This window comes from Scyliorhinus torazame, chromosome 2, assembly GCF_047496885.1.
Source record: "Scyliorhinus torazame isolate Kashiwa2021f chromosome 2, sScyTor2.1, whole genome shotgun sequence".
NCBI classification, from domain to species: Eukaryota; Metazoa; Chordata; class Chondrichthyes; order Carcharhiniformes; family Scyliorhinidae; genus Scyliorhinus; species Scyliorhinus torazame.
The window spans coordinates 230,210,634-230,233,381 of NC_092708.1; the positions used below are offsets into that span (position 1 = coordinate 230,210,634).

The 22,748-nt window shown below is 49.1% G+C and overlaps 1 long non-coding RNA gene across 2 annotated transcripts in view; it reads left to right on the forward strand.

The window, feature by feature from the left end:
• Positions 1 to 22,748, forward strand: part of LOC140407856 (uncharacterized) — a 261,987-nt gene that overhangs the window by 170,908 nt on the left and 68,331 nt on the right. For both annotated transcript variants that reach the window (XR_011939842.1, XR_011939843.1), the window contains exon 2: positions 12,812 to 12,916. This is a non-coding gene — a long non-coding RNA (uncharacterized lncRNA). The remainder of the gene's footprint in view (positions 1 to 12,811; positions 12,917 to 22,748) is intronic.

The window sequence follows — 22,748 nt, forward strand, 5'->3', positions numbered from 1 at the left end:
ACTAATGTCAGAGTCCTTGAGGAGCCAAGAGCACCAATATCTAGGATATGATCATCCAAAACCAACTCTGCTGGACCAGTCATATGCTTAGGATGTCAGAGTCATAACTTCCAAAGCAAATTTTATTTGCCTATCTCAAGGAAGACTTCTGAACAAAAGGAGGACAAAGGACACGTTCAAAAGAAACTCTGAAGGTTTACCTCTCGAAATGCAACATCGACCCTTGCTCAGAAGAGACGTACTTGGAGGAACATCATAATTGAAGAGACACAATTCTTCGAGGACACCCAACGACAACAGGAGGCCTGGAAAAGGAGCCTGAGAAAGGAATGCAGGCAATCTGGAGTCCAAGGACTGATCTCACCTCCCGGAAACACCTGCCAAGTGAATGGTCGAAGATGCGTCTCTAGGATGGGGTTCGTCGGCCATGCAAGAACCTACAGAACCCGTGACCAGAAACATGGAGTTTCTTAGGTGGACAAATATACTCGTTAGCGAGAGATGGCCAAAGGAGAAGACTTCTGCGCTTGACTATTCCAATACACTCTTGGTTGGCCTCACATTTTCAACCCTCTGTAAATTTGATGTCATCTAAAACTTTGTTTGTGTCTTAACCTGCATCAACTCCTGTTCATCAATCAGCCCTGTGTACGCTGATCTACATTGACTCCCGGTTAAGTAATGCCCTGATATTAAAACTATCACCTTTGTTTGCAAATCCCTCCATGGCCTTGCCCCTCCCAATCTCCATAATCCCTTCAATTCTCGATTTGTAGTCAAAAGGCTGCTCTTCAGGACTCAGTTATTAAGCATGTTGAAGTCCTGGTGTAGAGAATCTCAGAATATAAATGTTGTAATTCACTTCTTCAAAGGCTAGCAGCAGCGAGTGTGATTGAATCACAAGCGACATATCTGTTGTGCAGAGCAGTGTTACTCTGCAATTGTAGGAAGTGCTCTAATGGAAAATCAGTAAACTACAATCATCCTGAGGGGAGGTTGAGCTGTGTTTAACAGGCTAATCTGACTTTCCAGTCCTTACAAGCTATGTATGCTTGGATGAATCCTTTGTATCATTTCGGATGAAATGACATGCCTGCATTAAACTGATTGACAATATGCAGACTGGTGTAAATGGCACCGTTTTGCGAGCTTTCAGACTAGGTCAATGACCCTTTTCCATGGTACATGGTTAAAGGAGTTGGATTTATTCATCACAATGAGGAAAACATGAAGATAAATGCTTCAAACCTAGCGTGGGTAGATAAATCCATAAAAAATGCCAATCGAATTTTGGAATTATAAATAGGGACAAGAATAATGAAGTAATGATGAATTCATACAAAACATTGGTTACACCACAGTAAGAGCACAGTGTGCAGTTTGAGCACCCCATTATAGGAAGGATATTAAAGCCGCAGAGAGCATTCATCTGGATGATACAAGAGATAAGAACTACAGTTGTAATGTTGAAAAAAAAAGAGTCAGTTTTGTCAAAGCTTTTTGTCTTGCATTCTCAGGACAATTCACAAGCTTACAATGCAAGATCTCACGATACCCAGCCTCACTTGCCCCAGAGTCACACCACCATTGAAATTAACTTTTATTTTGAAATGCCCACGACCCTAAGCCACCCAATAACTACAATCACCAGGTTTGTAAATTTAAACACAATTAACATTTTATTATTATGGGCGGCACGGTAATGCAGCGGTTAGCACTGCTGCCTCACGGCCCCGAGGACCCGGGTTCGATCCCAGCCCCGGGTCACTGTCTGTGTGGAGTTTGTGCATTCTCCCTGCAGCTGTCTGAGTCTCACCCCCACAACTCAAAGATGAGCAGGGTAGGTGAATTGGCCACACTAAATTGCCCCTTAATTACAAAAAAACAACATTTTATTATTATTAACAACAACTAAAAATAGGCAACAAATACAACTGGTGAACTATTATCTAATCTCTAACCCTGCCCCCCCAAAAAACCTTTAACTTGCCCCACCCTCTACATATACACACACAAACAAACTTAGAGGGGAAAGTGGGGTGTAAAGAAATGATTTAAATAAAAGCCTTTGTTTCAGACAGACATCTTCCAGTTAGTTCCAGTTAGTTTCTTCTTCAGTCTTGGCGTTTAGGTGGATGGTATCTTTTCTTTCAGTTTGTAATGGTTTTTACTATAGACTCACAGAAAGAGCAGGCAGCCAGCATTCGAGAGAGCGAGAGAGAGATAGTTTATTCTTTCATGGTCTAGAAGCTTCTGCCTTCAAACAGTAGGTAGCAGAGCAGAGATAGAGAGAGAGAGAGCACGCAAGAGAGTGAGAGAGAGAGAGAGAGAGAACTGCTTGAGGGTCCTGTGGCTTTTCCTGGGTTCTCTCTCCAAAAATCCCCATCTGACAGGAACCAATTGCTGTTGGTTGCTGTGCAGAATACTGTCCTTGGCCAATCAATTGACACCAGCCAACCAATCAAAACAAACCCTCCAATCTCTTGGGTGCCATAAGGTCTGGCTTCTTCTGCCCAGTACACAAAACCTTTGAGCAGTGTACTATTTTGACACTTTGAGCTCCTTACATCCTCTGTTCGATTTAAAGGTATGTCTCCATTAACGATCTATGGACCAAAAACAATAAAGACAATATAAAAGAATTAGAAAGTAAGGAAATCAACAGAAAGGGCCCTTCCAAAGGGAGACCAAGTTTATCTGTATGAGAAGAGAGTGCTGATTGATTGGCAAGTGGACTCTGATTTGTAGAAGCATTTCCATAGAAAATGTAGCTTGACTCTGGTGAAGGCATTGCCCTGAGGAATGATCCAGCAAATGGCTGTCACTTTCTTTGTTTAGCTGAAACAGGTGCAATGTGTGTAATTGTTCTTTCTGCCTGCAAACAAAGCCCTGTGTATTAATACAAGTAGTTTCTAGTATACACAGATGAGCCACACCCAGAGCCCGACTGACAATCTTAAATTGATTAGCAGCATAATTATTAGCACACTGAGGATTATTCAGTCCCGGAGCAATAGGTCAGAAGGTGAAAGCATTGAGGGAGAACTAGGGAATAGCGCCAGTATGGCTCTGAGGAAGAGCAGACAGGGAGATGTTGCTGAAAACAGCGGGTCTGGTGGCCTGAAGTGCATACGTTTTAATGCAAGAAGTATTACGGGTAAGGCAGATGAACTTAGAGCTTGGATCAGTACTTGGAACTATGATGTTGTTGCCATTACAGAGACCTGGTTGAGGGAAGGACAGGATTGGCAGCTAAACGTTCCAGGATTTAGATGTTTCAGGCGGGATAGAGGGGGATGTAAAAGGGGTGGCGGATTTGCGCTACTGGTTAGGGAGAATATCACAACTGTACTACGGGAGGACACCTCAGAGGGCAGCAAGGCTATATAGGTAGAGATCAGGAATAAGAAGGGTGCAGTCACAATGTTGGGGGTTTACTACAGGCCTCCCAACAGCCAGTGGGAGATAGAGGAGCAGATAGGTAGACAGATTTTGGAAACAAGTAAAAACAACAGGGTTGTTGTGATGGGAGACTTCAACTTCCCCAATATTGACTGGGACTCACTTAGTGCTAGGGGCCTGGACAGGGCAGAGTTGTAAGGAGCATCCAGGAGGGCTTCTTAACATGTAAACAGTCTAACTAGGGAAGGGGCTGTACTGGACCTGGTATTGGGGGATGAGCCCGGCCAGGTGGTAGAAGTTTCAGTAGGGGAGCATTTCGGGAACAGTGACCACAATTCAGTAAGTTTTAAAGTGCTGGTGGACAAGGATAAGAGTGGTCCTAGGGTGAATGTGCTAAATTGGGGGAAGGCTAATTATAACACTATTAGGCGGGAACTGAAGAACCTAGATTGGGGGAGGATGTGTGAGGGTAAATCAACATCTGACATGTGGGAGGCTTCAAATGTCAGTTGAAAGGAATTCAGTTCCGGCATGTTCCTGTGCGGAAGAAGGATAAATACGACAAATTTCAGGAACCTTGGATAACGAGAGATATTGTAGGCCTCGTCAAAAATAAAAAGGAGGCATTTGTCAGGGCTAGAAGGCTGGGAACAGATGAAGCCTGTGTGGAATATAAGGAAAGTAGGAAATAACTTAAGCAAGGAGTCAGGAGGTTTAGAAGAGGTCACGAAAAGTCATTGGCAAACAGGGTTAAGGAAAATCCAAAGGCTTTTTACACATACATAAAAAGCAAGAGGGTAGCCAGGGAAAGGGTTGGCCCACTGACGGATAGGCAAGGGAATCTATGTGTGGAGCCAGAGGAAATGGGCGAGGTACTCAATTAATACTTTGCATCAGTATTCACCAAAGAGAAGGAATTCGTGGATGTTGAGTCTGGAGAGGGGTGTGTCGATAGCCTGGGTCACATTGAGATCCAAAAAGACGAGGTGTTGGGCCTCTTGAAAAATATTAAGGTAGATAAGTCCCCAGGGCCGGATGGGGTCTACCCCAGAATACTGAATGAGGCTAGAGAGGAAATTGCTGAGGCCTTGACAGAAATCTTTGGATCCTCACTGTCTTCAGGTGATGTCCCGGAGGACTGAAGAATAGCCAATGTTGTTCCTTTGTTTAAGAAGGGTAGCAAGGATAATCCAGGGGACTAGATCTTCCAATGGGAGATGGACCGATTGGTTGACCGGTATGGTTTGCGGGCCACGTTTCCGTACTTCGACAATGTCACCATCTGCGGCCACGACCAGCAGGACCACGACACCAACCTCCGCAAATTCCTCCATACCGCAAAAACCCTTAACTTGACCTACAACAAGGACAAATGCGTGTTCAGCACCGACCGTTGCATGATGGAGTCATAGGCCCAGATCCTGAACGCATGCGCCCCTCATGGAGTTTCCCGTCCCCCACTGCTCCAAGGCCCTGAAACGTTGCCTGGGATTTTTTTCATATTACGCCCAGTGGGTCCCCAATTATGCGGACAAGGCCCGCTCACTAATCCAATCCTCAGTTTTACCCGTCGGCAGAGGCCCGCCAGGCCTTCAGCCACATAAAGGCGGACATCGCAAAGGCCACGATGCACGCAATCGATTAATCCCTTCCCTTCCAAGTCGAGAGCGAAGCGTCTGACGTAGCTCTGGCTTCCACCCTCAACCAAATGGGCAGACCCGTGGCCTTCTTCTCACGCACCATCCATGCTTCAGAAATCCGTCATTCCTCTGTGGAAAAGGAGGCCCAGGCCAAGGAGAAGCTGTGCAGCACTGGAGGCATTACCTGGCCGGCAGGAGATTCACGCTCCTCACTGGCCAACGGTCGGTAGCTTTCATGTTTGATAATGCACAGCGGGGCAAGATAAAGAATGATAAGATCTTACGGTAGAGGATCGAGCTCTCCGCCTACAACTATGAGATCCTGTATCGTTCCAGGAAGATAAATGAGCCTCCTGATGCCCTATCCCGCGGCACATGTGCCAACGCACAAGTGGACCGACTCTGGGCCCTCCATGAGGACCTCTGCCACCCGGTGGTCACTCAATTCTTCCATTTTATCAAGACCCGCAACCTGCCCTACATCCTCGAGGAGGTCAGGACCGCCACCAGGAACTGCCAAATCTGCGCGGAGTGCAAGCCGCACTTCGACAGGCCAGGGAAAGCGCACCTGATAAAGGCTTCCCGTCTCTTTGAACGCCTCAGTATGGACTTCAAAGGGCCCCTCTCCTCCACCGACCGCAACACGTACTTCCTGAACATTATTGAAGAATACTTATGATTCTCATTCGCCATCCCCTGCCCCGACATGACCACAGCCAGCGTCATAAAAGCCCTCCACTGTATCTTTACCCTGTTCGGTTTCCCCGCCTACATACACAGCGATAGAGGGTCCTCCTTATTGAGCGACGAACTGCATCAATTCCTGCTTAGCAAGGGCATCACCTCGAGCAAAACGACCAGTTATAACCCCCGGGGAAACGGATGGGTAAAGAGGGAGAACGGAACGGTCTGGAAGACCGTCCTACTGGCCCTACGGTCCAGGAATCTCCCAGTCTCCTGCTGGCAGGAGGTCCTTCCCGATGCACTCCACTCCATCTGATCACTGCTGTGTACCACGACAAACGAAACACCTCATGAACGTCTCCTTGTCTTCCCGAGTAATTCCTCCTCCGGGACCTTGCTCCCAACATGGTTGGCAGCTCCTGGGCCCATTCTGCTCCGCAAACACACCGGCCGTGCTTTCTGTGGCGGGAGGGGAGGGGGGGGGGGGGGCCTGGGGCCTGCCAGGGCTGGGGGAGTGGAGGGGAAGGGGGGGACAGGCCGAGCAGCTGGGGAGCCCCCGACAGGATGGTGCCCATGCACCGAGAGCCAGTAAAGCGGCTATCTTGCTGGCCACCCAACCCGGCCCCTGGGTGGACGCAGAGAAAACGGCCGTATGGGTGGGTGCACCCCGGCCACCCCACCCAACCGGCACCACTCACCGGGGGACCACCCAGGACCACACTGACGGCAGCCCCCAGTGAGGGCAGTGCCATTAATCAGGCGCCAGGACCGGGGACACCGACGGGGCCGGGGTGTGGGGATGGGGGGAATGCGTGGCAGTGTCACGCGGTGACAACTGGGGCCACCATGTAGCCCATGGTACCTTGTTGTGCACGGGTGTATGCGCCACGATGATCGTCAACCCCTTCAGATAGTTATGTTCGGTCATCAACCAGCGATGTTGGCCGCCATGGCGGGGGCCACTGCTCTGCATGCAGTCCTGTGACAGTATGAGCAGTGGTGGCTCAGACAGGAGGAGGAGGCTGCAGCAGAGGAGCGGGCTGCAGAGGGGCAGGTGGCAGCCGCTCAGGCCGTGGGGCTGGCCGCCCGACATGACGGGGAGGAGGAGGAGGAGGTGGAGCCAAGGAGGCGCCGGATGAGGCCACCTGTATACCACGACTGCATGTCCTTTGAGGAATTCCTGGACCGGGCATGCAGGAGGAGACTGTGGTTGAGCAGAGAGACACGCCCACCAGGATGCCTGGGCAGCAGGGTTTCCTTGCAGTTGCCTGGATGCCCCGGGTCCAGGAGGTAATCGATGGGGTGCATGTCACCCTACAGCCACCGACCGATAACAGGCCACTGTTCACCAACCAAAAGGGGTACCACTCAATGAACATTCAGGTGGTCTGTGACCACGAGATGCGAACTTGCATGTCTGCGCCCGGTACCCTGGCAGTGTACATGACTCCTTCATACTGGCACAATCTGTGATCCCCGACATGTTCGAGGGACCCACCCCCCTCCGGCTGTGGGGCTGGTTGCTAGGTGACAGGGGTTACCCATTGCGGTCGTGGCTGATGATGCCTATACGGAGGCCACATACCGACGCTGGGCACTGCTACAATGATGCCCATTGTGCGACCAAGGGTGTTGTCGAGAGGTGCTTCGGGATCCTGAAGATGCGCTTCAGGTGCCTGGACTGCTCTGGAGGGGCCCTCCAGTACGAGGCCAGGAGGGTCGGCCGCATCATTGTGGTCTGCTGCATCCTCCACAATATAGCCCAGCAGAGAAGGATGAGGAGTAAGGGCAGGCCTCGTCAGACGAGGAGGACAATGAGCAGGACATGGGGGCTGGCCAGGCACGGGAGGCCGCACTGTGCTATCGGCAGGGCCAGCGCGCACGGGATACATTAATCGAGACACGTTTCACCAACTGGGGGGGTGGGGGTTGCACGGCAGGGGCACGGATACCACACCCCTTCACAACCGAACCCCCTCACCTCCCACCACCGACCACCCTCACCTCCCACACCACCAAACCCCTCCCCCCACCATTATGTATACCTGCGGCACTACGAGCCGGGGCACTGGGTTGGCAGTGACAGTGGGTCTGGTCCATGGGATGGAGGATGATGACAGCTCTGCGATGAACTCCGTGTTCCACATCGTTTGACAATGTCTGACTAATGCCCATAGTAGCACCTTCCACCTGGATGATCCCTGCATGTGAGCTGGTCAGTCCATAACATGGCCCTGTTGAATAGCTGGGGACGGGGTGATGGCGGCGGTTGGGGTGGGGGGGGGGGGTGGTGGGGGGCTGCACAGTCCACTCACTGGGCGTCACTCGTCCACCACTCCTCACTCCAAGTGGCCATCACTGACCGCCCCTCCCCCACACCCATCCAACAGAGCACCAAGGCTGGTTTTAACGGTGTGAACATGTGTTTATTCCGAACAATTGATTATATACAGTCTGTGCCCTAGACCTTATAGCTCAACTGTGCCCTGCACCCGTGCCAACTTAACTGGTGTCTAACATTCTGGCCTTACGTCTTTGTGGCTCCCCAGACAGTACAGCAGGAGTGGAGATGGACTGTTGTGACTCCTGCCCTGTGACGAGGGTCCCCGTTGGCCCACGTCTCCTGGATGGGCCAGGCTGGTCTTCGGATGTCTCGGGTGGCGTGGTGCCGCCCTGTTCTGCCCGCTGCCCGCCTGATGCACCAGGGACAGGAGGGGGGGTGAGTCCGAGATGCCGCGGTGTTCTGGCACCTCCCCTGCACGAGTCACCGGCATGGGCCCCATCACCTCCTCCTCCCTCGTGGTGCCCGATGGCCCCTGAGCTTCTCCATGGGACATGGTGGGGGTGCAAGCGGAGCCATCCCCTGAGACACCCCCAACACCTGGCGCTGCCAGTCCTGGCTGCCCGCTCTGGTATCGACAAGGGTCTGAACGTTCACAGCCATGGAGCATAGGGAGTGGGCCACCTCTCTCTGGGACTGGATCACCTCTCACTGTGTCTGTGCGACACCGGCCAGCACCTGGACAATGGCACCGATGCTCTCAGCCATGGCCTGCTGGGACTGGGCCACGCTGAGGATACCCGCTGCAATCTCCAGCTGGCCCCAGCACATGGCTGCCTGTGAGAGGGCAGCCCTGTCCTGGGCCTCGGCCTCCGCCTGCACAGAATGCCCCAGACCTTGCACATGCTCACCCATGTCTGACATCGTCGCCCCCATTGCCTCAACCGCTGACGCCACCTGTGCTGTGTCGGCCTGGGTGGCATGCATGACCGGCACCAGTCCCTGCTCCTGCACACGGATGGTCTCCTCCATCTGCCCCTGCAGGTGCTGGAAGCCGGCTATCATCTCCTCCTCTAGTTCCTGGGTCTCTGCATGCACCTGCACTATGGGTGGGACTGGACTTCCAGGAGCCCGGGACCCATCTGGACTGCAGCTGGTTCCTGGGTCCGGGCTGCCCTCCGACCGTCCAGCCCCTCGGCTGTTCCTACCTCCACCTGCTGATCCGGATCGACTGTGTGGTGCGCACCAGTGAGTGTCCCAGGAGCCTCTTCACTAATTTGCCCACCAAAGTGATAGTCTCTGAGATGGTGGAGGGTGTCGGAGACAGCTGTGATGGAATGTCAGTGTCCTCCTCTGACCCGAACTCCGTGGTGTCCTGGGTCGTCTAGGACAGAGGGCTGGTGTTCCAGATGCTCTCCCCATCGGTGCTCGGCTGTCTGTGGGGGGGGGCACCGGCTCTGGCGCTGGTTGGAGGTGGGGGGCCCTGGATGGGCCGGGACCATCCTCGGCTTGCCCTGTAAGACACAAGACGGCATGTAGGGTTAGACAGCGGGACGGGATGAGGCGTGAGGTGATGAGGACTGGGGTGAGGGGGGTTGGGGTCTGGGGTGAGGGGGTTGGGTCGGGCACACATTTGCCGTGGGCAACCCCAACCAGGCAGGGTGTCTCTTGACCTTGGGGGGGGGGCGGGCAAACACAAACAGCACCAGTGTTAGACGGCCCGATGCATGCAACCCAGGAGTTGGGTATCTGATGGCATCAGTGGCCAGGCACCTGGCCATTGCGGCTGGCATGGGTGCAGCCATGTGGGTCAGGGTGGTTGTCCGGCTGTCCCCCTGGCAGGGGGGGGGGCTCCTTGTCACGTGTGTGAGGGGGGAGTACTGGGGGTTTAGTGACAGGGGCACAGCGCTGAGTACTCACCCTGGCCGCCCTGAGGAGATTGTGCAGTTTCTTCCTGCACTGGTCTCCAGTCCGGGCCACCCCCCCGGCGGCGCTGACAGCGGCTCCCACCTCCACCCAGGCACGGCAAACAATGGCGCCTGCTGACCTCCGTCCCGGCCTGGGGTACAGTACCAGCCTCCTCTCCGCCACAGAGCCAAGGAAGGTCTCCAGTTCGGCTTCCCGGAAGCGCGGCGCTGCTCTCCTTGCGGCCATGTTGGCTGCGACCCTTGTGTGTGGGATGGGGACAATGGATTATGTGCAGCCGCGGGGTCGCGTCAATCATGGAACCGGCGAATCGACCGCCGGTCCGTTAATAGCTTATTGAGTTTCACGATACGCCCATACTAGCCTTTTGGGAGCGGTTGAACCGCTGCAGCTGTGGACCCGATCACGCCGTCGTGAAACTCCACCGTTTTCACGGCGGCGTCAACACTTAGTCTCCAGAATGGAGAATTCAGCCCCGTGTTTTGAGTTTTGCAAGCGCCTGCTGGTTGGGTACAGTCTGTACCTTGCCCATTGTGAACAGCAGCTGGGACGTGTTGTTCGATACGATCCACCTGTCTTTGAATGTACGACCTACATAATTGGCATCACGTCAGCACTCAAACTCATAGATCACGTTACTCATTTGTGCGATAGGTAGAACATCTTCTTGGCTTGACCGCAGCACCCTGTTCATGCCAAAATCAGTCCCAAATAAATGGGAAGAGATAGTTGCTGAGTTCAAATTCCTCAATTCCCAACTATCCCATCACAAACCACTGAAGATGCTGACTACTTGAAAGTGCACCGAGGTGATCAAGCACACTCGTATTATGGGATTCTGAACAACATGTCTGATTTTTATATGCACCATTAATGTCTTACAGCATTGCAATGCCTCAAGACCAACGTGGACATCCATATCAGTAAACCTGACAAAGGAACGGGAAGCATCATCTTTTACAATCCTTATCAACAAAATCCCGCCATTCTTAATGATGGGTTCAAATTCATATCCATTGGACCTGTTGCTCAACATGAACAGGCCTTGCTTGCAAGTAAGCTAAAAACATACCTACTGGACTTGTGTAAGAGTAATGAGCTGCCTTGTGATATATATGACAGACTTCATTCTTACAGCTCGCTGCATCTGTGCATGTATGACCTGCCCAAGTTACATATAAGTGATGTCCCTTTGCTATTTTCTCTTATCTATGACCAGTTCTGCACATCATGTATTGGTCAAATGGTTGGGCAAATTGTTACAACCAGTTTTGAGCAGATTTTCCACATGCACGGTGAAGGGTTCCTTTTCATTCACCATCAAGGCCATACAGGACTTTCATATCAATAGCAATGCTGTGTCTATAGGCTCATTTTTGACATTGCTAGTCTGTTCACAATGTTCCACTCGAGGAAGTCAGATATTTGCACTGCAACAGTATATCATGATGATCTAGACCCACCACCATTGCATGATTCAGAATTCATGGAACTTATGGATTTGGCAAATTGTGCATTTGACTTCAGTTTTAATGTCACCACGTCTGTCCGAATAGATGGTGTTGCCATGGGATTCCCTCGAAGTCCAGCTCTCACAAACACCTTTGTTGGGTTCCATGATAAAAGTGTCCTCAATGGAATAAAATCTGACATCCTATCCCTTGCATAATTTTGATACGCGGATGATACGTTTGCTATCTTTAAATCTGCCGCTGCATGTAATGATTTTCTTACATTAGGGTTAAGGTAGTGGCCAATATACATGGTGGGTTTCTTATGTTCCACGCACTATAAGATTGGCCTAATTGTCATCTCATAAATAGGGCCAAAGCTCACCCTGCAGGCTTGATGCGGAAATAGGGTTGCATCCTGATCAGGTAATTTTGTGCTGTATATCACAAAAACCCGTGAGTGGGCCTATCATTGTCACTTTCAGCCCTGAAAAGTGCCCCGTCTACCCCAAATTACCCTGGAAGGGTAAGACAGCTCAAAAATAAGAGAAACAGGTGAAGCTAGCTGTTTCACGCTACTACTGTGCAATAGCAACATGAGTGAAATTCGCCACTAACAGGATGCTGCCATCAAGCCAAAAAGATGTTCTGCCTATTACACAAATGAGTAGTGTGGTATATGATGAGTGCAAGTAGAAAAGCTTTGACAAAAGTGTCTCTTTTTGCCAGTAATACACAAGTTATGTACTGCCAAACGACTAAGTACAGTTGTGATGACAGTCATTTTGAGACTATTTGCAGAATGAAGGTTAAGAGGATATTGAATAAAGCTTTTATATTGTGAGAAGAATTTTGATGGTGAGTAAGCAATGATTATTTCCTCTGCTTCAAGAAACATTGGCGCGGGGGTGTGGGGCGGGTGTGGAGGGGTGCATTAATTTAACATATCACTAAGAGATCAAGGTGAAAGGTTGGAGAAATTTCTTTACACAGGTTGTTAGAACATTGGAATGCTTAACCACATTTCCTGTTTTAAGGAAAAATTGAATAGTTCCGTGAAGTGGAGAAAGTAAGTTCTGGGTAGAAAGCAGGGCAGTCGAATCAGTTTTGATTTCATTCAATGAACTGAATAAGCTTGTTTTGTGCTGCAAATATCTGTTCTTCTAACTAGTACAGGATGGGTTCTGTTATACATGACCTGAATATCTTCAGTTTGTTGGAAGTATTAATGATTAGGAATCTTTTATTGGGTGCAACAGAAGCTGTAATTCTAGAACAAGAACAAATTCTTTCAAAGTTTTTAATTTCCTTTATGGTAAGGTGGATGTTTCTTAGCATCGCTATTGTGAAGCACAAGCCTTTCTCCTTTACCCTTTTGCAATGTAAGAGAAAAGTGATTGTCTGTATTCTTTGTGTCTCCACCTTAGGTTTACAATGAGCCCTTGAAATCAAATGGCCGCCCATTCTGAGAACTATTCTATTCAGAACTGAGAATTGATGCAAAGGCAAAAGGATTTTATAGTTGAAAACAGGTAAGACTTTCTTCTGCTTAGATACACAATTCCACACCAGGAAATTGCAAGTCAATAGATACTTGTCATTTTTATTTGAGCAAAAGGTTTATTATTGGATGGAACAGACCCTTAACCACCACCGCCTCCCCCCCCCCCCCCCCTCCACCATCTGAGCAGATAGGTTGAGATGGGATAGAATCCCTACAGTGCAGAAGGAGACCATTCAGCCCATCAAGTCAGCACTGGCCCTTAGAACGAGCGTCCTACTTAAGCCCATGCCTCCACCCTATCCCCATAACCCAGTAACACTACCTATCCTTTTTGGATAGAACAAAGAACAAAGAAAATTACAGCACAGGAACAGGCCCTTCGGCCCTCCCAGCCTGCGCCGATCCAGATCCTTTATCTAAACCTGTCCTCTATTTTCCAAGGATCTACTTCCCTCTGTTCCCCGTCCGTTCATATATCTGTCTAGATGCATCTTAACTGGTGCTATCGTGCCCGCCTCTACCACCTCCGCTGGCAAAGCGTTCCAGGCACCCACCACCCTCTGCGTAAAAAACTTTCCACGCACATCTCCCTTAAACTTTCCCCCTCTCACCTTGAAATCATGACCCCCCTTGTAATTGACACCCCCACTCTTGGAAAAAGCTTGTTGCTATCCACCCTGTCCATACCTCTCATAATTTTGTAGACCTCAATCAGGTCCCCCCTCAACCTCCGTCTTTCCAACGAAAACAATCCTAATCTACTCAACCTTTCTTCATAGCTAGCACCCTCCATACCAGGCAACATCCTGGTGAACCTCCTCTGCACCCTCTCTAAAGCATCCACATCCTTCTGGTAATGTGGCGACCAGAACTGCACGCAGTATTCCAAATGTGGCCTAACCAAAGTCCTATACAACTGTAACATGACCTGCCGACTCTTGTACTCAATACCCCGTCCAATGAAGGCAAGCATGCTGTATGCCTTCTTGACCACTCTATCGACCTGCGTTGCCACCTTCAGGGTACAATGGACCTGAACTCCCAGATCTCTCTGTACATCAATTTCCCCCAGGACTCTTCCATTGACCGTATAGTCCGCTCTTGAATCAGATCTTCCAAAATGCATCACCTCACATTTGCCTGGATTGAGCTCCATCTGCCATTTCTCTGCCCAACTCTCCAATCTATCTATATTTTGCTGTATTCTCTGACAGTCCTCCTCGTTATCTGCAACTCCACCAATCTTAGTATCATCTGCAAACTTGCAAATCAGACCACCTATACCTTCATCCAGATCATTTATGTATATCACAAACAACAGTGGTCCGAGTACGGATCCCTGTGGAACGCCACTAGTCACCTTCCTCCATTTTGAGACACGCCCTTCCATCACTACTCTCTGTCTCCTGTTGCCCAGCCAGTTCTTTATCCATCTAGCTAGTACACCCTGAACCCCATATGACTTCACTTTTTCCATCAACCTGCCATGGGAAACTTTATCAAACGCCTTACTGAAGTCCATGTATATGACATCTACAGCCCTTCCCTCATCAATTAACTTTGTCACTTCCTCAAAGAATTCTATTAGGTTTGTAAGACATGACCTTCCCTGCACAAAACCATGCTGCCTATCACTGATAAGTCTATTTTCTTCCAAATGTGAATAGATCCTATCCCTCAGTATCTTCTCCAACAGTTTGCCTACCACTGACGTCAAGCTCACAGGTCTATAATTCCCTGGATTACCCCTGCTACCCTTCTTAAACAAAGGGACAACATTAGCAATTCTCCAGTCCTCCGGCACCTCACCCGTGCTCAAGGATGCTGCAAAGATATCTGTTAAGGCCCCAGCTATTTCGTCCCTCGCTCCCCTCAGTAACCTGGGATAGATCCCATCCGGACCTGGGGACTTGTCCACCTTAATGCCTTTTAGAATACCCAAAACTTCCCCCTTCCTTATGCCGACTTGACTTAGAGTATTTAAACATCCATCCTTCGCCTCAATATCCATCATGTCCCTCTCCTTGGTGAATACCGATGCAAAGTACTCATTAAGAATCTCACCCATTTCCTCTGACTCCACGCATAAATTCCCTCTTTTGTCTTTGAGTGGGCCAATCCTTTCTCTAGTTACCCTCTTGCTCCTTATACATGAATAAAAGGCTTTGGGATTTTCCTTAACCCTGTTAGCAAAAGATATTTCATGACCCCTTTTAGCCCTCTTTATTGCGCGTTTGAGATTTGTCCTACTTTCCTGATATTCCTCCAAAGCTTCATCAGTTTTAAGTCGCCTAGATCTAGAAACTCAGTGGTTATTCAGCATGTCCAATCCATCTAATGTGCACATCTTTGGACTGTGGGAGAAAACTGGAGCACCTGGAGGAAACCCACGCAAACGCGGGGAGAAAGTGCAAACTGCACGCAGAGGCCGGAATTGAACCCTGGCCGCTGGAGCTGTGAGTCAGCAGTGCCACTGTGCAGTCCAAGTGAAAAAGGTGGAAATTTCAGCATGGCTACAAGCCACCTTCAGTAGGCCTTCTTTTGGCTTTGGAGGTTGGAGGTTCATTTGGCTACATAATGAGTAATCCACTTGCTGGAGTGCATTGATCATTAGGACATGTCATGGGTTGGGGGAGGGCATGAGGAGGGAAATGGGTTTAGGATTCCATCACAGGGTCGGTAACGTACTCACTTTTCCTGACCTGGTCAGATCATTAACCTTCTTCCTGCATTGCAAGCAAGAACATGGCACAAATCCCTGCTTCTCTCCTCAGCCATTTCCAAACATTCCTTTTAAGTGACAGCTGCATGTTTCTTCCTCCTCTTAATTGGGAAAATTATGGTTCTTCCTTCTCTGTAGAATGTCTAGCTGTAGTTCCTACGATGCATCATTAAAGCCAAGCATTGGCCTTGCTCATCCTGTCTCAATGCTGAATACATACTGGCTCCTCCAAATTCCATTTCTGCATTGGCCCCTTAAATAGTAGACTTCTGGTCACATCACGCAGGAGTTCACATTCCAGCTGCACAACTCGGAGTTGCAAAACCCAAGAGGAGAATTTCAATCAAGCTGAAATTGGAGAATCCGACTTACTAATTGCATTCCTGGTTTTTGTGGTGATTGTCCCTTTAAGGGCAACACAGCAGAGTAAGGGTCACTTGGTCTAGGTGACCAATCAGGACTCAAGAGTGTGGAATCACCCGATAGTAAGAGAGACTCCGAGACAGAGACATTTTGGGAGCTAACTACAGCCATTTGGCTGTTGTACAATTCTTATTAACAAATACATTTTATGTTCGCTAATGAAGTCTGTGAAAATGCCTCTTTAAAGTTTTTGCCCAGGAAATTCAACTCTCACCCTGGCCTCTGCCTCTTCATTTTCTTGGGCCTTAAAGAGATTTCAGCAAATTGACACACATTCCTGAAAGCTTGGCTGGTTTTTCATCAATATAAATTGTGTGCCGATCTGACAAGATAGGGAATAATTGGTTAGGTAGTTGACAATGGCCAGTGATGTTCTCCTGCTAGTTATACCACAGTCTGATATGAATGCATAAGGATTTACTGACTAAAATGTGTACTGCTTCCATTTCACGAGACAGTCACTGGATGAGAGACACTGGGGGTGATATTGCAGTTGACTGGGATTCGGAGCATTGCCTGCCTCTGTGCCAGATGAGCTGACCTTGCACCATGTAACAATCTTTCAGGGGTTCACAACACAGCATATGGTATGCCACAAGGGGCAAGGAGTAGAATCATAGAATCATAGAATTTACAGTGCAGAAGGAGGCCATTCAGCCCATCGAGTCTGCACCGGCCCTCAGAAAGAGCACCCTACCCAAGCCCACACCTCCACCCAATCCCCCATAACCCAGTAACCCCACCCAATACTAAGGGCAATTTTGGACACTAAGGGCAATTTAAAATGGCCAATCCACCTAACCTGCACATCTTTGGACTGTGGGAGGAAACCAGAGCACCCGGAGGAAACTCACGCAAACACAGGGAGAACGTGCAGACTCCGCACAGCCTCCGACAGAATTTCAGGCATTCATGCCCGGCCTCAATTTATAGGCTGGTGGGGGCGAGTCAGGGCAGGGTGAGAAACCGAGTAATGGATGAAATTGCATCTTGTGCGGGAATGGGGGTGGGGGCGATGGGAGAGAGAGGAGCACCTTCCCTTACGGGATCTGGGAGCTCCAGCCCACTTTCCCCAACTGGCCTACACCCTGATGCTAAGATCGCCCTCTGCCGACACCCCCACCCCTCCACCCCAACCATGGCATCCCCTATCCTCCCGCCATCAGGACCCCTAGGACATACCGCAAGTGCGGTTCTGGGAATCAGTTCCAGGCAGAGCATTACAATATATTTTGTGGCCACTGAAACTATGTACCCGTACGGTCTCGATCAAGTTGGTTGACAGCTTTCCAAGGCGGGACTTCCTTCCAAGGACGGATGGAAGTCCCGCCTACCGCCAATCAGAGCTCAATTGAGCATGAAATGGCAGTGGACCTGTGGAAGCTAGCAGATATGGGTCACGCTAAGCACTCACCATCCTTGAAACTTTTGCTCATTGCGTCAATAATGTTCCATAAGCCCCAAAGTGTTTATCTTCATTTATACTATATTTCACATATAGTAGCCTATGGTACATTTCTGAATGAATATCGATCCTTATTTGCAACCATGCAAAATTCCAAAATATGTATCCATCTGTTGATTAACTATTCATTTTTTCCATATGATTTTTCACAATTGCCTATTTTGTATCATGCAGTTGTGCTATGTTACGATTAAGTGTGTGCATTTTCATGGAAAACTCTTATCTTTGATTAGAAATATTGACTTCAAAATATATGTCAAATAATGTCAATTCTTAAAAGTCAAACGTGTCAGTCAGCCAATGATTGATCAGAATATGCAGTCACTTTAACCATTATGTCTGGTCTGTTTAAAAATTACCTTTTTGATAGTTACTTTCAGTAACAGATTTCACAATTTAAAAAAATTCTTTACCATCCCTTATTATGAATCCCATCTTGTTTTAAGGGCTTCCCTTATTTTGGTGCACAAGATTTGTTTTTTAAACATCCATGTATTTTCAAATCTGACCACATGTTGGGGCTAGAGATTCACTTTTGAAAAGGTAACCTATTCCTTTCCTCAATGCTTTCCTTAGAAAATACCAAATAAGGTGGTTGAAAGTATATAGGTTGGAGTTTAAAGGCCCAATATTAATGGTTCCACATTAGGCCACTATTAGGCGACCACATTCGCTTAGGGTTCCTGGCCCTCTAAATCGTCCTCGAGTTTCCAGGAGTTACAGGTTAATTTCAGAGGAAGCTGGAATCACATATAGGCCAGGTAATGATGGTAGTTTTCCTTTGCTAAGGAACACTGGTGAACCAGATGGGTTTTTACAACAATCAATGATTGAGATTAGCTTCTATAGCTGAGATTTATAGATTGATCTGTGGAGAGATTTGAACCTGTGCTCCCAGATCATTAGCCAGGACCATTGGATTACTAATCTGGTGATGTTACCACTATGTCAACACCTCCCCCAAACTAACGAGGGAAGGAGTTAATGAACTCTGCTACAATATGTCCACCAATGTTAGAAACATTGGGCGCGATTCAGTGGACATGAATTAAAGTCCGCTGAACGGCACGGTTAGCGGGGTGTTGTTCGGCAACTGCAGCACCAAGAAACATCCAACTATTCAATGACACTTTGCCATTTTTTGGCCTTGGGGAGATTTTCTCCACTGAGGCCACACTTAGAGACATTTCCTGCTGGTGAGCTGAAGGCTCCTCGCAGATCGAGATGCCATTTTGATCAGCTGCCCTGATCTTGCCCCCCCTCTCACCCCCCCTGCCCCCAACTCTATCTGTAAAGGCCCCCCCAGGCCTGATCCTTGGCAGTGCCAAGCTGGCACCCAGGTACCTTGGCACTGCCAGTGTGCCCTGGTGACACTGCCAAGGTGCAAAGATGTCAGTGCTAAGGTGCTCAGGTGCCGGAGGAGTGCCAGGGTGCCATTCTTCCCTGTCCCCAACCACCCAGGGCTCTCCAATGGCCTGGGAGACCCTCCCCTAGGTGCTGTTACGCCTGGTCCATGTTCGTATGGACCAATACTAAACAGCGCCCTGGCAAGGTTTCCCAAGCATGGACAGCGAGTCTTTAAATTAGCCGTACGGCTCATTTAAACATGCTGATCTGGATCATGCCCAATGAGGGCAAGATCCAGATCGCGACATCTCGCAAGATTCCACTGAATCGCGCAAGACGTTTTGAGCGCCGCAATTCTTGTGAAAGGCCTATCGTGAGATTCAATGGCCTCGTCCCGACACCAAGTCGGGCGCAATGAGGCCATTGAATCGCACCAATAAAAAATATGAGCAAGTGGAGGCCATTCGGCCCTTTGAGTCTGCTCCGGCATTCATTATGGCCATGTCTGATCTCCCAACTCAACAGCCTGATCCCGCATTCCCCGCATATCCTTTGATCCTCATCACCCTAAATGTTTTATCTAACTGCTTCTTGAAAAAATACAACATTTTGGGCTCAACTGCTTCCTGTGGCAGCGAATTCCACAGGTTAACCACTCTCTGCATGAAGAAATTTCTCCTCACCTCAGTCCTAAAAGGTTTACCCCATATGCTTAGACTGTGACACCTGGGAACATCCTTCCTACATCTTCCTTGCTAAACTAATATTTGTGCCAAGGCAGTATATGCCAGGAATCAACAATCTAGCATCTGAACACTCTCAATGAGAAATTGAGAGCAGCTTTAGCGCCTTGTTCCACACTGCTTGGGCTTTGCACTTAATGCGGATTAATTCAGTCCTTTTGCTGATTTCTTTATGGTCTTCAGGCCTAATAGGAATTTTCTAAACTGACTTGCGGGATTCTCCACTTCCCCAGTGTCCTGCTTCTCAGCGGCGCACCATTCGCTGGCGGCGGGATTCACTGCTCCCGCCGCTTGTCAATGGGTTTTCCCAACGAATCCACCCCACGCCACTGCTTAATCCGTAGACAGGGATGTGCTGCCAGCAGGAAAAGAAAATCCCAACGACTGGAGAATTCCGGCCAATGTTTATATTCTAAGTGAAGCAATGCTCCCACCCACACTTTGGTAGTATTAAATATGACCTGCTCAGGGAACAGAACTCTGAATATGTTTAGGCATGTGCACAGCACTCCTTTGTTCCTGGCTGAAGTCCTCTGACTAGTCACTGTAATACATAGATATACAATCAGACAGCAGGATTACATAGAATTACACAGGATATATAAACATAAACAGACCATTTGAGCCAGTGCGCCTTTGCCTGTGTTTGTGATCCACACGGATATCCTCCTTTCTTACTTCATCAAACCCCATCATCATATCCTTCTATTCATTTCTTATTTATCCAGCTTCCTCTGAAATGCATCAATGGTATTTGTCTGAATCACTCCATGCGGTGACGAGTTCAACATACTCACCAGTCTCTCAGTAAGGATCTCTCACACGACAGCGCTTCCTGCCTGAAAGCAATAATTATTTCTCGGATGAGTTCACTCAGCTGCTTTTTTCTTGGTGGACTTTAATTTTACAAAACCTATCTTTGCTCTTGAACATTTTATTCTGCTTGACCTATTCCTGACCCAGTCTTTCAATGTGGCCATTCAAATACGTACGATTCTTTGCTATACTGCCCCTGGAATGAAGAAATGTTTTATGAAGAGTGGGTTGAACAGCTTGGGCCTATGCCCATTGGAGTTTAGAAGATTGAGACCAGGGGCGAGATTCTCCAACCCCCCGCCGGGTCAGAGAATCGCCGGGGGCTGGCGTGAATCCCGCCCCCGCCGGTTGCCGAAGTCTCCGGCACCGGAGATTCGGCGGGGGCGGGAATCGCGCCGCGCCGGTTGGCGGGCCCCCCCGCGTGATTCTCCGGCCCGGATTCTCCACCAAGGCGGAGGTGGAAGAGAGTCCCTCCACTGCGCATGCATGGGAAGCTGTCAGCGGCCGCTGACGCTCCCGCGCATGCGCCGCCCGGAGATGTCATTTCCGCGCCAGCTGGCGGGGCACCAAAGGCCTTTTCCGCCAGCTGGAGGGACGGAAATTCGTCCGGCGCCGACCTAGCCCCTTAAGGTTGGGGCTCGGCCCCCAAAGATGCGGAGCATTCCGCACCTTTGGGGCAACGCGATGCCCGTCTGATTTGCGCCGTTTTGGGCGCCAGTCGGTGGACATCGCGCCGTTTCCGGAGAATTCCGCCCCTGATCTTAAAGATTCTGAGGGGCTTGACAGGGGAGATTAGTTTATAAAGAACTACAAATTACATTTGTCTAATGGTATTTGTGTAGCTGAAAAGGTGAAACAAAATGATATCGCGTACATATAAATGAGGCTGTAAATGCCCAGAACTAGGTGGACTAGCTTTGAAATAAGTGGTCTCCTATTTCCTCCAGGTGGAGGAATTTTCTCTCTCAGAGGGTCCTTTAATTTTTTTAATTTATTTACGGGATAATGGCACCTCCGGCTAGGCCAGCACTTATTGCCCACCCATCATGGCCCTTGAGAAAGAGTTTATGAGCTGCCTTATTGAACCGCTACAGTCCATCTGGTGTAGGTACATCCACAGTGCTGTTAAAGAGGGAGTTCTAGGAGTTAGCCCCAGTGACAGCGAAGGAACGCCAATATATTTCCCAGTCAGGTTGGTGAGTGGCTTGGAGGGGCACTACCAGGTAATGGTGTCCTTCTAGATGGTGGCGGTCATGGTTTGGAAGATGCTGCCTAAGGAAACTTGGTGAGTTCCTGCAGTGCACCTGGTAGAGTGTACACAGAAGCTACTGTTCATTGGTAGTGGAGGGAGTGAATGTTTGTGGAGGGTATGCCAATCAAGCAAGGCTGCTTTGTCCTGGGTGGTGTTGAACTACTGGAGTGTTGTTGGACCTGTACTCATCCAGGCAAGTGGAAAGTATTTCATTACACTCCTGACTTGTGCCTTGTAGATAGTGGACAGGCTTTGGAATTAGGAGGTGAGTTACTCACCACAGGATTCCTGGCCTCTGACCTGCACTTGTAACCAGAGTATTCTTTTTTTCAATTTAGGGTAGCCAATTATTTTTTTTTCCAATTAAAGGGCAATTTGTGTTGTGGGGGTGAAACCCATGGAGACACAGGGAGAATGTGCAAACTCCACATGGACAGTGACCCAGGGCCGGGATTCAAACCCGGGTCCTCAGCACCGTACTCCCAGTGCTAACCAATGCACCACGTGCCACCTCTTTGTGACCATAGCATTTATATGGCTAGTCCAGTTCGGGTTCTGATCAATGGTAACCCCCCGGATGTTGATACGGGAGGATTCAGTGACGGTAATGCCACTGACTGTCAAGGGATAATGGTTACATTCTCTCTGTTGGAAAAGTTAATTGTCTGGCACTTGTGCGGCATGAATGTAACTTGCCACTTGTCAGCCCAAGCCTGGATATTGTCTGTGGTGATATGCATCACTGTAAAGACACAAGGGGTTAATGTAAATGCATGTAGACTAGCTAGACACTAGAGGGAGCACCAGAGACATGACACACAGATACTCAACCAATAGAACAGTTAGATAGGACACAACCAATGGGCATTCACAATACACACAGAGGTGACATGACCACAGGAGGGCATTACACCAACCCATATATAAAGGACACAACACATGATCTTCCTCTTTCCAGTGGAGACAGTCAGTGAGTAGAGACACAGGGTTGATTCAATAGTACACCCACCACATGGATTGTAGCAGACTGATAAGTCAGTCTGAGTAGCTATAGTAGGATTAACAGTAGTGGCAAACCCGAGTAGGAGAAGT